Genomic DNA, 14323 nt, shown 5'->3' with positions numbered 1-14323 from the left:
TACACACTGGATAACTTTATGCTTTTACTCCTACAAATACTCAATCAGTTCATTCATTAAAACACTTATATCTAAGATACATAAATAACTAAATGCAGTTAGACTTGGGAGATAGGACAATGATATTTGTGCTAAATCATCTCAAGTTTAATGTTTACTGTTATTTCATATGAATTATTTGTTTTTTACAGATCACTAACAAGAATCAAGCTGAGAAGGAACTAAATCTAAAAGAAGATTGCATTTTAAACTTCCAGTTGATCCACATCTATGTTTGTAAGTAGAAAAAAATATTTTTTCTCAGTTTGAAATAAAAAAGTTCATATTTATATGTCTAAACTCTCGTTTTGTGGGAAGACAAAACGTACTTTGCATTTCTGTCACAGTGTTTGGCATCAAATCTAATGAGTCAGCATGTTGCAAATGTAAATAATAATAAGCACATTCAAATTTCAACTATGCACAACTATGCACGAAAAAACACAGTGCATCCAACAAGGACTGAAAGCTTGTAAACCCATTACACAGCAATATCTGTTTTACTGTGTGTACTGTTGCTTGGTGGTTGCTATGGCTGGAAAAAATGATGAAACCACTTCAGTTTCTGAATCAGTTTTTTTCTGATTTTGCTATTTATAGGTTTATGTTTGAGTAAAATGAACATTGTTGTTCTATTCTATAAACTACAGACAACATTTCTCCCAAATTCCAAATAAAAATCTTCACCATTTAGAGCATTTATCTGCAGAAAATGAGAAATGTCTGAAATAACCACAAAAAAAAGATACAGAACTTTAAGACCTCAAATTATGCAAAGAAAACAATCGAGAACAAAGAGTTCAGAAATCAATATTTGGTGGAATAATCCTGGTTTTTAATCAAAGTTTTTTTTCATGCATCTTGGCATCATGTCTTCCTCCACCAGTCTTACACACTGCTTTTGGATAACTTTATGCTGCTTTACTCCTGGAGCAAAAATTCAAGCAGTTCAGCTTCAGGTTTGATGGCATGTGATCGTACATCTTTTTCTTGATTATATTTTAAAGGTTTTCAATTTAGTAAAATTCAGAGACTGTAAAAAAAGATGGACGCCGTGTCACCGTTCCCATTCATTCAATGAAAATGAAGCCAAAATCTTCCTCCATGTTGGCGATCCTGAAACCCGAGTCTGCGCAGTAGAGACCAGAGGAGGGAGAAAGACTGTGTTGAGACAGCCTATTCATTTACAAAACCCCGCCCCTGAGGGCTGCCTCAAGGTCACAGGCTGCAGAGCGGGGCGGAGCGGAGCTGACAGTCTGTTATTGGTCGCGCCCATAACCAGCCCTTTTACAATAACCACACCTTTTTTGAATAGAGCTGAATAACGTTTTTAAAAACGATTTCTGCGGGGATTTAAAATTTAACAATATAAGCAGAGGTTACACTAGCTGCTGCATTTAAATAAAGGAGGTAGAATTACAGTATATTAGAAAAAAACATGATTGAAAGTTGTCTGTTTTGCCATTGAAACCTATGGGGATGGGTGGGGTTACACAGCTTTCTGAAACCGAACAGCAGGGGGCGCCCGACCTGTGGTGGCTTCACTTTTGAGAGACGATGCTCTGTCCAGCTATACACAGTCTATGGTAAAATCAAAGAAACTCATAATTTTAAGTGGTGTTTATGAGAGTATAAGCTTTTGTGAAAGTACTCGTAAATGGAAAAAGGAAGAATACACTCAGAATAACTAGAATAACTGGTCAGAACAGCTGTGAGTGAGTGAGTGAGTGAGTGATGGTGAGTGTGAGGAAGACACTGTGTGTGGATGTGTGTAGCGGCAGGATTCAGTAAGCTAATGACTCAGCAGTGTAGAAAGCAGAGCATGTGCTGATTGCGTTTGTCTCTTTGTCTCTGCTCCCTCAATTAGGCTAATAGGGCCGGGCTGAGCGCACGCTGAATTACAGACTCTGACGGAGAGAACAATGGAAGTCCTCTTTCCTCTGTCTTCTCTCCTCCCTCTCTCCCTCCTTCTCCTCTCTCTCTCTCTCTCTCTCTCTCTCTGTCTGCTGTACCGGTGGGCTTAGGGGAGTTCTGTAACTCCGCACTTTGCCCTAAGCCTTAAGCGATTGCGAACTGAAAACAAAAGAGTGTGCGCTCGGCTAATGGGACCCAGTGCAGGGAGAGAAATGTGCAGCCCTATTTTTCCCCACAGCCGCTCTTCCTCCGTCTGTCTGGGAGGGATTCTCTCCATCCATTCTCAGTCCTCCCATCCCACACTCGTCAGCATTAACAGCTGCCCTCTCCCTCCTGATACAGCCCGAGAGGAGGGAGGATTATAATGACTGAGTGTCTGTGGCGTTTTCCCCGACCTGTCTAAATGATTTATAGCCGGGGACGATGTTAGTGCATACATTTGACTACAGATAAATGGGAAGCCACTGCATACAGGATGTAAGAGCACAGTTAGGGAAGCGCACTGAAGAAAAGGTGAAGAAGAGTCTTGCTTTCCTTAACCTTAACCTGCTGTTTATTGTCATATAGCGATAATAAATGTAGCTTAAAATTATTGTCCTATTTATTTTCTTTTTTTTAATATCTGTCAAATTTATGTTAATGTTTTTGTATTATTATTAATTTCAGATTCAAGCAAATGGAAAAAAAATAGAAGTCTAGGGTCTAGTAAAGAAATGTAGACTGTAGAATGTAGGCTGTCAATAAGTAACTAAATTTTAAGTTGGCCTGACTTTTTTGGCCTGTATTTTTTACAGTGTGTCCAGTTTTTTCTTAAAAATAGAGGTGGTTCAAATGTTTTGTTGCAGAATGGATACAAATGTGATTTGGCCCTGGTTTTGAATTACAGTTTTTTCATGCATCTTGGCATGTTCTCCTCCACCAGTCTTACACACTGGTTTTGGGTAACTTCAATCTTTCATCTTTCTGTTGATTATATTCCAGAGGTTTTCAATTGGGTGAAATTGAAGAAACTCATTATTTTTAAGTGGTCTCTTTCCCTTTTTGCATGAATTTGCATAAACTGACAATGCATTGAAGTAAACCTGCAATATATAGAGTTAGATTTTAACATGTCCACCTACAGGGGTTGGACAATAAAACTGAATTTATTGTGGTGACGGACAGTTCTGGTGGAAACAGGAGAGTTGAGGTGCACATTGAATTCTGCGTGATTTGATCAGCCGTGGTTTTATGTTTTTTGGATACAATCCGGGTTAGCACCCGAACATCCCTTTCAGACAGCTTCCTCTTACAGTGTCCACAGTTAATCCTGTTGGATGTGGTTGGTCCTTCTTGGTGGTATGCTGACATCACCCTGGATACCGTGGCTCTTGATGCATCACAAAGACTTGCTGTCTTGGTCACAGATACTCCTGCAAGACGTGCACCAACAATTTGTCCTCTTTTGAACTCTGGTATGTCTCCCATAATGTTGTGTGCATTGCAATATTTTGAGCAGAACTGTGCTCAAAACCTGATAATTGAACCTTTACACTCTGCTCTTACTGGTGCATTAATGTGCAATTAATGAAGATTGAACACCAGGCTGCTCCAATTTAGCCATGAAACCTCCCACACTAAAATGACAGGTGTTTCAGTTTCATTGTCCAACCCCTGTATTTTATTATATAAATACCATTACTAGTCAAATATTCTGAACAAACACGCGAAATGTTAAACATATCTGTGTACAGTGAACAGTGAGGGTCTCGGGGGGGGTTATATGTGGATTGTGTAAAAGCTATTAGTGCACTGTTATGAGGAGGAACAAGGAGGTGCATGAGGAGAACAGTCCTGGCCTCCTCTTGGGGTTTGGAAGGGCCGTGACCTCCTCTTAAAGCCCTTCTACATTACTCCACTTCCAAGAGGCTATTCTTTTCATACAATCTGCCTTCAGAGAGATAGAGAAGAGAGGGAGAGAGGAGGGGGGTGAGAGTCATTCAGTTCCATAATCCCATTATCCTGCTCTCTCTTTCTCTCCAAAACCCCGCAGATCCAACACTGCCAAATCTGCGGATGGGATTTTTTTTTTTTTTGCAGTGAGGGGGGTCATAACATCCCTCTGAAAGGATAAAGAGGAGATAGAAAAAAGAGAGGAAGAAAGGGGGAGCTGCGAGGGATTGTGTTTAAATTTTACATAAGCAACAAATGAGCGGTTTTAAGACAGTCAGGGTGGCCGCGCCTGTTTCCGCTGCCTTCAGTGATTGGAAATGCGTCTGTAAAGGTTAAGCGATGACGCTCTTTTCCCTGGCTGACTCTTGCGTAAGCTCTGTTTGGGTGGATTTAGACTTGTTGTTTTGTTGATTCAGAGTGTGATGATTTATGTAGTGCTTTTACTGTATGTAGTGTAGGAGTGTAAGCATGAGAAATGAGGTTATTTATGTTTTAAAATGTGCTTTTTTCTGAAGGAGGTATCTTTCATTTTAAAACTTAAAGGAGAACTCCACTGTAAAATGTGGTGTAGTGAAACATGATAACAAGTACAAACTTTTGTAGAAAAACCCAGCTCCACTCACACCCAGCATTCCAAAATATAGAGCTTTTAGCCAATCGATGCTCCCTACAGGCTTACAATACAAGTGATAAGGGCATAAAGATGCCCATGCCAGAAAATCACTTTTTTACACCATTAACAAGATCAAAGTAGCTCCAACCTTTATTGGTAGAATCCTATATGCTTTACATAGTATTTTGGTTTGTTATTACATGATTCCTGATGTGTTTCTTCATAATCTGGATGCCTATAAAACAATGACTCAGAAGGTGAGCCCAAACATTTGACTGTTTTGCTGAATATATATTTACAATAAAATGTGAACAAATAATTGCCAAATGCCAGATTCTAGATTTTATTTATAAAAAAAAAAAAAAAAAATATATATATATATATATATATATATATATATATATATATATATATATATATATATATATATATATATATATACTGCATATAGGCCCCTGAGGGCCCTGTCCTTTAAAACGAGGGTATGGGAACAGATTACTAAATTCATTCTGTGGAAACGCTTTAAAGTATTAACTTATTTTTTCTTCATTTTCTCTGATTTTGCTATTTATAGGTATATGTATGTAAAAAATAACATTGTTGTTTTATTCTATAAACTACAAACAACATTTCTCCTAAATTCCAAATAAAAATATTGAAATGGTTGAAATAACAAAAAAAAAATATGTAGAGCTTTCAGACTTCAAATAATGCAAAGAAAACATAAAGTTCATATTCATAAAGTTTTAAGAGTTCAAAAATCAATATTTGGTGGAATAACCCTGATGGTTTTTAATCACAGTTTTTTTTTCATGCATCTTGGCATCATGTTCTCCTCCACCAGTCTTACACACTACTTTTGGATAACTTTATGCTGCTTTACTCCTGTTGCAAAAATTCAAGCAGTTCAGTTTGGTGGTTTGATGGTTTGTGATCATCCATCTTCCTCTTGATTATATTCCAGAGGTTTTTAATTTGGTAAAATCAAAGAAACTCATCATTTTTAAGTGGTCTCTTATTTTTTTCCAGAGCTGCAGATACAGAGATGGTCAACAGAAAAATGTCCAATCATGTTCATCATTTACAAACGTATAAATATTTTATTACAGCTTAATGTAAAACTAACAGAGAACACTGACACACTGAGAAATCACATTTGGACTCTGTGTGTGTTTTAATAACAGACTTCAGGCCGGCGCATCTCCCACAGTGAGGAGGAGGTGCAGTCCTACTAAGTGCTTGTGATTAAAGTTCTGTCTCTCTCTCTCTCTCTCTCTCTCTCTCTATCCTGCTCTCTCTCTGTATGTGTTCTGTTTAGTGTTAAAGCTGAAGCCTGGTGACAGTGAGTCAGACACCCCATAATGAGGCCTGGGTGCTGTCCCATATGACCATATGTCCAGGGTTCAGTTCCCCAAATGCTTTACAGAATCATACAACACTGCAGCACAACGGCAAAACCTTGTATCTGTCGTTTGTTGAATAGTAAAATAAGCATGATTTATCATTTTCCCCCAAATATACAGTAGATGATCAGCCAAGACCTGTTTGGTTTCGGATGTGTAATTCTTTAGCTTCAAATGGCAGATGCTAGACTAGCATAGATAATAACCAATAAAATTATTGATATGATTAATATAAACTAGTATAGGAATGCTTAGTAGTGATGTACATGAAAAATCACAGACTGTACTGAGATAAAATGTGTTGTTTTACTTAACTTGACTGCTCCATGAGTCAGATATGATTTCTACAATCTACAACCAATACATATTTGTACACGTTTGAAAGGTTCAGCACAACAACAACAAAAAAAACGTAAATTAATACTTAGGCCATCCAGACTATGAAGGAACGCATACGGAATCATGTAGTAATTTAAAAGGTGTTAAACAAGCCAAAATACTCTGTGAAGCATTTAGGTGACTCTTATTTGGGTGTTAAATGCAGTTTCTGAGGCTGAAATTAACCTCTACAACAGAGGTAACTCTTGATCTTCCTTTTACCGGCACGGTCCTGATGAGAGCCAGTTTCATCATAACAATTTTGATAGTCTTTGCGACTGCACTTGATACTTACAAAGTTCTACATATTTTTCGGATTGACTGACCTTAATTTATTAAAATATTTTTTTTCATTACTTAGTTGAGGAAATCTTGCCATTATATGGATTAGAACATTAGTCAAATATTCACTATTCACTGTATACCTGTAACTCTACCTCTTCACTACTTTACAACTGATGCTCTCAAACACTTTATTAAGAGACAAGAAATTCAAGTAATTAACCCTTGATATGTTCAGCACAGCTGTTAACTGAAAGCCTGAATTCCAAGTGATTCTACCTCCTAAAGCTGACTCAGAAAATCCAGCAGAGATGAAAAGATGTGCAAAGCTGTCATCTAAGCAAGAGGTGCTACTTTAAATAATCTAAAATCTAAAATATATTTTTGTTTTTTTAACATTTTCTTTGTTTTCTAAATAATTCCATATGTTTTTTTCTACATAGTTTGGATGACTACAGTATTAATCTACAATGCAGAACATTTTAAAATAATGAAAAAACACTAAATTAAACACAGGTATTCAGTTATACATGCAACTTATTCAATCTCCAGAGAAAAGCATTGTCAGTAGAATGGGACATTCTGGAGAATCTGTAAACCATAAGCCAAAGGTCACAATGAATAATATCAAGCATCCTCTAGAGATGAACAAACTCCCCAAGCAGTTCACTGTGGAGCAAATTAATTGCAATTTACTAGAGCAATACAAGTCCATGCACTGCTTAGGATGCGTTAAAATGCTGTTTTGTTGGCTTTTGATGGATATATGACGATTTTCTACCACAATACAGCGCAGGTCAGTTTCCTCCACTGAAAAGCACAGAAGGGCTGCACCATTAAAATACCAATCCGCCGGAGTCAGAGCGGACCTGGTTCTTCAAGGGAATAGCAAGTGACTCGCTGATTGGTTTATTTCATGTTATGCCCAGAACACACCCATGAATAATAATTAGAGAACGAGTACACCTCTTTACCATGTTTCGAGCCGTGCAAGGTGTACTTTTGCTGTTGTTACGATAGCAAAGACACACTGGCACACCCTAAATCCAGCTGTGCAGTGTGTGGTTGACAGCTCACCTGCTCACAGCTGTGGAAAAACATTAAAGACCAAAATGATGAGTTTCTTTGATTTTACCAAATTGAAAACCTCTGGAATATAATCAAGAGGAAGATGGATGATCACAAGCCATCAAACCAAACTGAACTGCTTGAATTGTTGCACCAGGAGTAAAGCAGCATAAAGTTATCCAAAAGCAGTGTGTAAGACTGGTGGAGGAGAACATGATGCCAAGATGCATAAAACTGTGATTAAAAACCAGGGTTATTCCACCAAATATTGATTTCTGGACTTTTAAAACTTAATGAATATGAACTTGTTGAGGTCTGAAAGCTCTGCATCTTTTTGTCATTTCAGCCATTTCTCATTTTCTGCAAATAAATGCTCTAAATGACAATATTTTAATTTGGAATTTGGGAGAAATGTTGTCTGTAGTTTATAGAATAAAACAACAATGTTCATTTTACTCAAATATAAACCTATAAATAGCAAAATCAGAGAAACTGATTCAGAAACTGAAGTGCTCTCTTTATTTTTTCCACAGCTGTAGATCCCTAAAAGAGGTCCCTTATTGTCCTTCTGACATCACTTTAATATACTGTAAGTAGTAGGTAGCCATCCCATCAATTTCAACCACCCCAGTTGCCACCAACATCAACTGGTTTCTGGTTTCTGATCCAGAACTAATCATCCCACATTAGTATTGAACCTCACTAATGCTTTCTTGGCTGAATGTGATCAAATCTTCACAGCAAATTTAAACAATTTCATGCGAAGCCATCTTCAAGGAGATTAGAGACAGTCACTGCAGGATAGAACTGTAGGGGTACAAACCTACAGTATTTAATCCCCTTGATTTCAGTAGAAACACTGGAAGAGCAGGTGTCTACAAAGGTTTTTCTATAGTGGATCACTGTAAGGCTGCGTGGTGTTGAGACTAAGCACGGTATGCTTTGTTGTATGGTCTTTTTGACGCAGCACATCAAAAACCATCTTCAATGCAGCTTCCTTTTCTTTGTGAGCGTCTTCTTTGTATCACTGTACCCTTTAAGAGGGCTTTCACAATACCCGCTGCTCCCTCCAGCAGGCCGGTGAGATTTCTAACAGGTTATTGTTGTTTAATCACACAGCGGGGGCACGCCAACCAACACGTGAACGAGAGGAGAGAGGGAGGAGAAGAGAGAGAGAGAAAGAGAGAGTGGTTTTCTCATTGCTAATTGGTTTTTTTTATTATTTGATGGATTATTTGATTTAATCTTCCAAACCTGATTTGATGCAACCAGCAAAAAGACATTTGATCTAAATTGCTGAACATTTTGATCTGCCTGAATTACATAAGCAAAAGGTCAGGGGTTAGACAGGGAGAAATGCATAGATGGATGGAAGGATAGATAGATGGATTAGAGTAGAGTAGTAAAGTAATGTATTAGAATGAGTGTGATATATAATTATGTTGCGATTTCTGACATGTTTTTATGAATCATGTGAAGAACAACTATACAGCTGCATTGCTTCTACTTGTGGAAGAGACACTTGCTTAATAGCTAGTTTCAGAGGAAGCTAGTGCATACACTGATATGCCAAAAGTCATGGGATAGTATACAGTATGTAAACTAATCATGACGTATGACCTCAGGGAAAGGATTTGGAAAACCCACATCTGTAATAATTCTAAGGGTCTTATTTTTTGAGTGAGTGAAATTGATTACGTGCCATTGTGCTCATGGCAAGGCAATGCAAATAAGAATATAAATCAGTGGACAGCGCAGTGGGTGGTAATGGTCATGACTGGCAGTATCTGGCTAGAATTGGCCATGCATACATACAAGAAATAAGATAATTTAATTTATTAAGGAATAAACATTTACAATAACTGGCAATAAGTCCAAATATAGGGCAGGGCATCTTTAACCAACACATCCCATCTCGTCACACCCTGGCTCCAATTAGCTTCAATTAGAAAAGTCATTAGTTTAAGGGTTCACATACTTTTTCCACCCTCACTGTGAATGTTAACATGTTGTGTTCAATAAAACCATTCAAATATATACTTTTTTATGTGGTATTAGTTTAAGCAGACTGTGTTTGTCTATTGTTGTGACCTAGATCAAGATCAGAACCTATTTAATGACCAATTTATGCAGAAATCCAAGTATAATCCCAAAGGGTTTGCATACTTTTTCTTGCGACTGTATACCATGACACTCATTAAGCACTTTAAGATCTTTAAGAAGAGATTAAAGAGAATATTTCTATAGAGAATCAAAGGATTGATAGACTGAAATGCTAGTGATCATCCAGCAGCGCTGCTCTCAGGGCAGTTGTTCTGTGGTGGAGTTTCCTCCAGCTGTTATGACAGATGAGCTGAGGATGCAGGAAGAGAAGAGAGAGCCGTGTTAGAGGAAATGATGCGGATGAGGGGTGAAGAGAGCAGGGTGGATGAGCTGGGAAAAAGAGAAAGAGAACGGGGCCAGCTCGAGTTTATGTAACTCTACAGAGAGGGGTCGACTGCTGCACTGCGGAGATCTGCACATATACACACACTTACATACACACACACACACATATACACAAAAATACACAAAAGCTTCAGCATCAGCCTCTCTGTCTCTCTCTATCTATATCTCTGTCTCTTTCTTTCTTTCTCTTCCTTTTCTGCTGTGTGTGCGTGTGTGTGTGTGTGTGTGAGAGAGAGAGAGGGAGAGATCAGTGATTGGGGCTGCTGACCTCAGTAAGAGGAACAGGACATGATCCAGACACACTGACCATTCACCCAAAAAGAAAAAAAAGGCACACACACACACACACACACATATGCATGCATCCTCCACTCCTTTTGGTTCCGTGGGAAATATTTGTGTTTAACCCATAGGGACGGACTGACATGCGTACACACACGCATGCACATTCACAGCTACAATAATACTAGAACCGGATGAGTCGGAAAAAAAAAAAAAAAGATTCGTGCTCTCTTTATTATGAAATTTGTTTGTTTAATTTATTGCAAAATTAATGAAAACCCAATTGACCATTTAAACTGTGGCAAAATAGCACGAGACAGAAATGAGAGAAATGCTTCAGAAATACCTTTTTGAAACAAACTGATGCAGAATCGGTTCATGTTCATTTTCTCTGCGTTCACGTTACAAACTTCATTAATCAATTCTTTTTTTTTTTTCTCATATCAGATTTGGCAGATTGTGTTCATTAATCTACATTAATATACAGTGCCTTGAAAAATTTAAGTATGTACCCCCTTACAGATTTCTTTTGTTTTTATGTTTTTTGTCCTACTTACAGTACATTTTTCAGATTATCCAACAAAATTTAATATCAGACAAAAGCCCTATCCGGACGGGATTGGTTTCTCAGGGGAACGTCTGTAAAAATATTTCACTCTTTTACTCTCAGTGATAAAACTCTTACATCCAGATTGCAGAGTTTTTTGGCTTTTTCTCGGTCACAATATCGCGTTCAGTAGCTCCTCCATTTCCACTTGCTGTCCTGTTTACATGGATCTCCGTGGAAACACACACCCAAAGTGTAATTACGGTGCGCAGCAGTGGACAAATAGCTATTTTATTAAACGTCAAGTAACAGAGGAACACGGGATTCAGTGAAAAACAGTAGGTAATTAAGCCTGTTATTAGCCTGTAATAAGGATGTCTGAGAAAAACACATTACCTCAGGATACCTTGAGAAACGAATCACATCTGGATAGGGCTTAAGATAACCTGAGTATATACAAAAAGCCATTAAGGGAAAACAGTAATCAAAACAAACTTGGCCCAACATGAATAAGTAGTTGCCCCCCCCATGAATTAACTGTAATTAACCACCTTTTTTTGGAAAGCTGAGCTCATTATTCACAAATGAGGAAAACATGAAACACTGGTGAATCTTCCCAGGAGTGACAGGCTAACCAAAATAACTCCAAAAGGGCATGAACAACTCATCCAGGAGGTCACACATAAACCAAGAACAGCATCTAAAGAACTGCAGGTCTCACTCGCCACAGTTAAGGTCAGTGTTAATGATTCAATAATAAGAAAAAGACTGGGTGAAAATGTTAAACATGGGAGAGATCCAAGATGACCAAAAAGAACACAAAGGCCCTTCAATCTGGATGTTGTTTCTGTCCAATGAAAAACAAGTATCTCATTTTTTGTTGTTTTTCAGTTACTACAGAATTTAAAATATACTAGCTGTCCCTTACACTGTGTAAAACATTCTTGATAAATGGACCAATAGAAATTCTTCAAAGTGACCTAAAATGATTTATTTTAACATTGACTTCCATTGAAGGTTAAATGGTTTTGTCCTCTCCTGTAAAATGACTGTTTTGGAGACAATATGGACTAGATATGGCAGAAAAGTGGGTCAGCAGCCTGAACATAGCCAAAGTGACTCAAATCTGATTTAAAAGATCTGATATGGAATTGACATGTTCACTTTTTTGCCAGTAAAAAATCAGATATGGGTGATATTAGAGCACAAATATGGATTTGAGCCAGTCTTTGTTGACGCAAAAAGTTGTTGAGTCAATGGACAGATTCTGAAGCAGAAGAGATTAATTCAAAAGCTATTTAACTCAAATCATAATTCTAATGGAAGTCAATAGCCTGATGCTGAAGCAACTGAGATTAGCTGGAGAAATGCTGGAAAATTCCATTAATGGAAATGTACACCAGCCGTTTCCCAGATGAGCTTTAGTTTGCTGAGCAAACAGTACATGATTGTATTGCCATTGCCTTGTGCTTACTTACTACTACTCACTCTCTCTCTCTCTCTCTCTCCCTCTTTCTCTCTCTCTCTCTCTCTCTCTCTTTCTTTGGGTTAGTGGATCAGTGACTACGTTCTTCTTAAGACTAATCCACACACTGCGTACTCTGGGTCTCTCACACACTGTATAATCATCTTCACTTCTTTATGCCTACTGCAGTATGGAAATGAGAGACATCCCTCTTTCTCTCTTTCCCTTTTTTTCTCTCACATTGGATTTAGAGGAAATTAGGTCATGTTGGCATTGAGAGAGCTATAATTGCGTTTGTGCTTCAATATTGCTGCAGATCCGCTGTGATCTTCACTCACGTTTTACCTTATAAAGCTGAAGCTCATAAAACCATTTCCAGTAGAGCAGTTTCTCCATTAGCTTGTGAAATCAGGGCCGTTTGTTTTTCTTCCATTGCTTGCTGTTGGAGATAATGTGTGGGCTTGTAGGCGAGTTGGTGCTTTTATGTGTGTTCATGCGAGTAAGGGTGTGCTTGTGACCTTATGTGCTAAGCGCTTCACACAGGGCTTTATTCTGCTTTTCCTTAGGCCATGTGTGCTGTTTTTTCTGTGCATTGTGGATTGTATTTATCTGTTTTTAGCTCTGAACTCTGGAGTACATTCCTCTTCCCTGGATTTGCGGCTTTAAATGGCAACGTCTGTACAACATCAGGTTTTGACTAAAAATCAACATAGTGCTGTTTTTTATCAGATTTGTGACTTTGATCTCCAAAAACATTTTTAAACACCTCAGTCAAAATTTAACCCCTGTCTAGTGTTGGAGCTTGATGTCAACAAAATGTTGGTGTTTGACAGAACTTTGACTTTGATCTCCAACTGAAACTTAATGTCTGCACAATGTTGTTTTGTTTTGTTGTTCAGTTTCTGAATCAGTTTCTCTGATTTTGCTATTTATAGGTTTATGTTTGAGTAAAATCAACATTGCTGTTTTATTCTATAAACTACGGACAACATTTCTCCCAATTTATTTTTTTTTTGTCATTTAGAGCATTTATTTGCAGAAAATAAGAAATGACTAAAATAACAAAAAATGCAGAGCTTTCAGGCCTCAAATAATGCAAAGAAAACATTTTTCATCAAGTTCATATTCATAAAGTTTTAAGAGTTCAGAAATCAATATTTGGTGCATTGACCCTGGTTTTTAATCACAGTTTTCATGCCTCTTGGCATCATGTTCTCCTCCACCAGTCTTACACACTGCTTTTGGATAACTTTATGCCTTTACTCCTGGTGCACAAATTCCAGCAGTTAACCATCCATTTTTCTCTTGATTATATTCCAGAGTTTTTTTTTATTTGGTAATATTATTTTTAAGAGGTCTCTTATTGTTTTCCAGAGCTGTATGTTGGATTTTGTGATCTATGACTGTAATCTCCAACCAACATTCTAATTATATCTAGTATTAGAGCTTGGTGTCAACTCAATGTTGGTGTTGGCAGCTAAAATTCAATGTATCTTCAGTGTTGGAGCTTGATGTCAATCTAGTCCTGTTTTTGACAGATGTGTGACGTTGGTTTCCAAACAAAATTCAACATCTGAACAATTTTGGATCTTGATTTTAGATCAATGTTAGCTGTTTACAGACCTGTGTCTTTCAACATTTCTACAACGTAGAAACTTGATGTCTAATAGTGTTGGTTTCTGTGACAATGTGAAAATTAAAGTCTGTTAAACATTGGGTTTTGACATCAACCCATTTTTCATTTTCAACTAACATTTAATGTATGTTTTGACAATTATGTGACTTAATTTGTCTGTCTAATGTTGGAGCTTGATGTTAGCCCAACGTTGACAGATCTGTGACTTTGATTTCATTGACTCTGTACAATGTTGGAGTTGATGTTTAGTCCAGTGTGGCTTTTTGATGGATCCGTGACTTTGATTATCTTTAAGCTTGTAAGCAAGAGGGTGCTT

At 37.6% G+C, this 14323-nt stretch overlaps 1 protein-coding gene across 1 annotated transcript in view; it reads left to right on the top strand.

Annotated features, from left to right (window-relative positions):
- The window catches only part of tiam1a (TIAM Rac1 associated GEF 1a), a 149261-nt gene that overhangs the window by 46841 nt on the left and 88097 nt on the right, over window positions 1–14323 (top strand). The window contains exon 2 of the mRNA XM_022681429.2: window positions 192–276. The gene's annotated coding sequence lies outside the window, so the exon portion shown is untranslated. The remainder of the gene's footprint in view (window positions 1–191; window positions 277–14323) is intronic.

The sequence above is a fragment of the Astyanax mexicanus genome, chromosome 20 (genome assembly GCF_023375975.1).
Source record: "Astyanax mexicanus isolate ESR-SI-001 chromosome 20, AstMex3_surface, whole genome shotgun sequence".
In the NCBI taxonomy this organism is placed as follows: Eukaryota; Metazoa; Chordata; class Actinopteri; order Characiformes; family Acestrorhamphidae; genus Astyanax; species Astyanax mexicanus.
The sequence above is the reverse complement of the archived record's forward strand: the minus strand, read 5'-3'. Positions and strand labels throughout refer to the sequence as shown.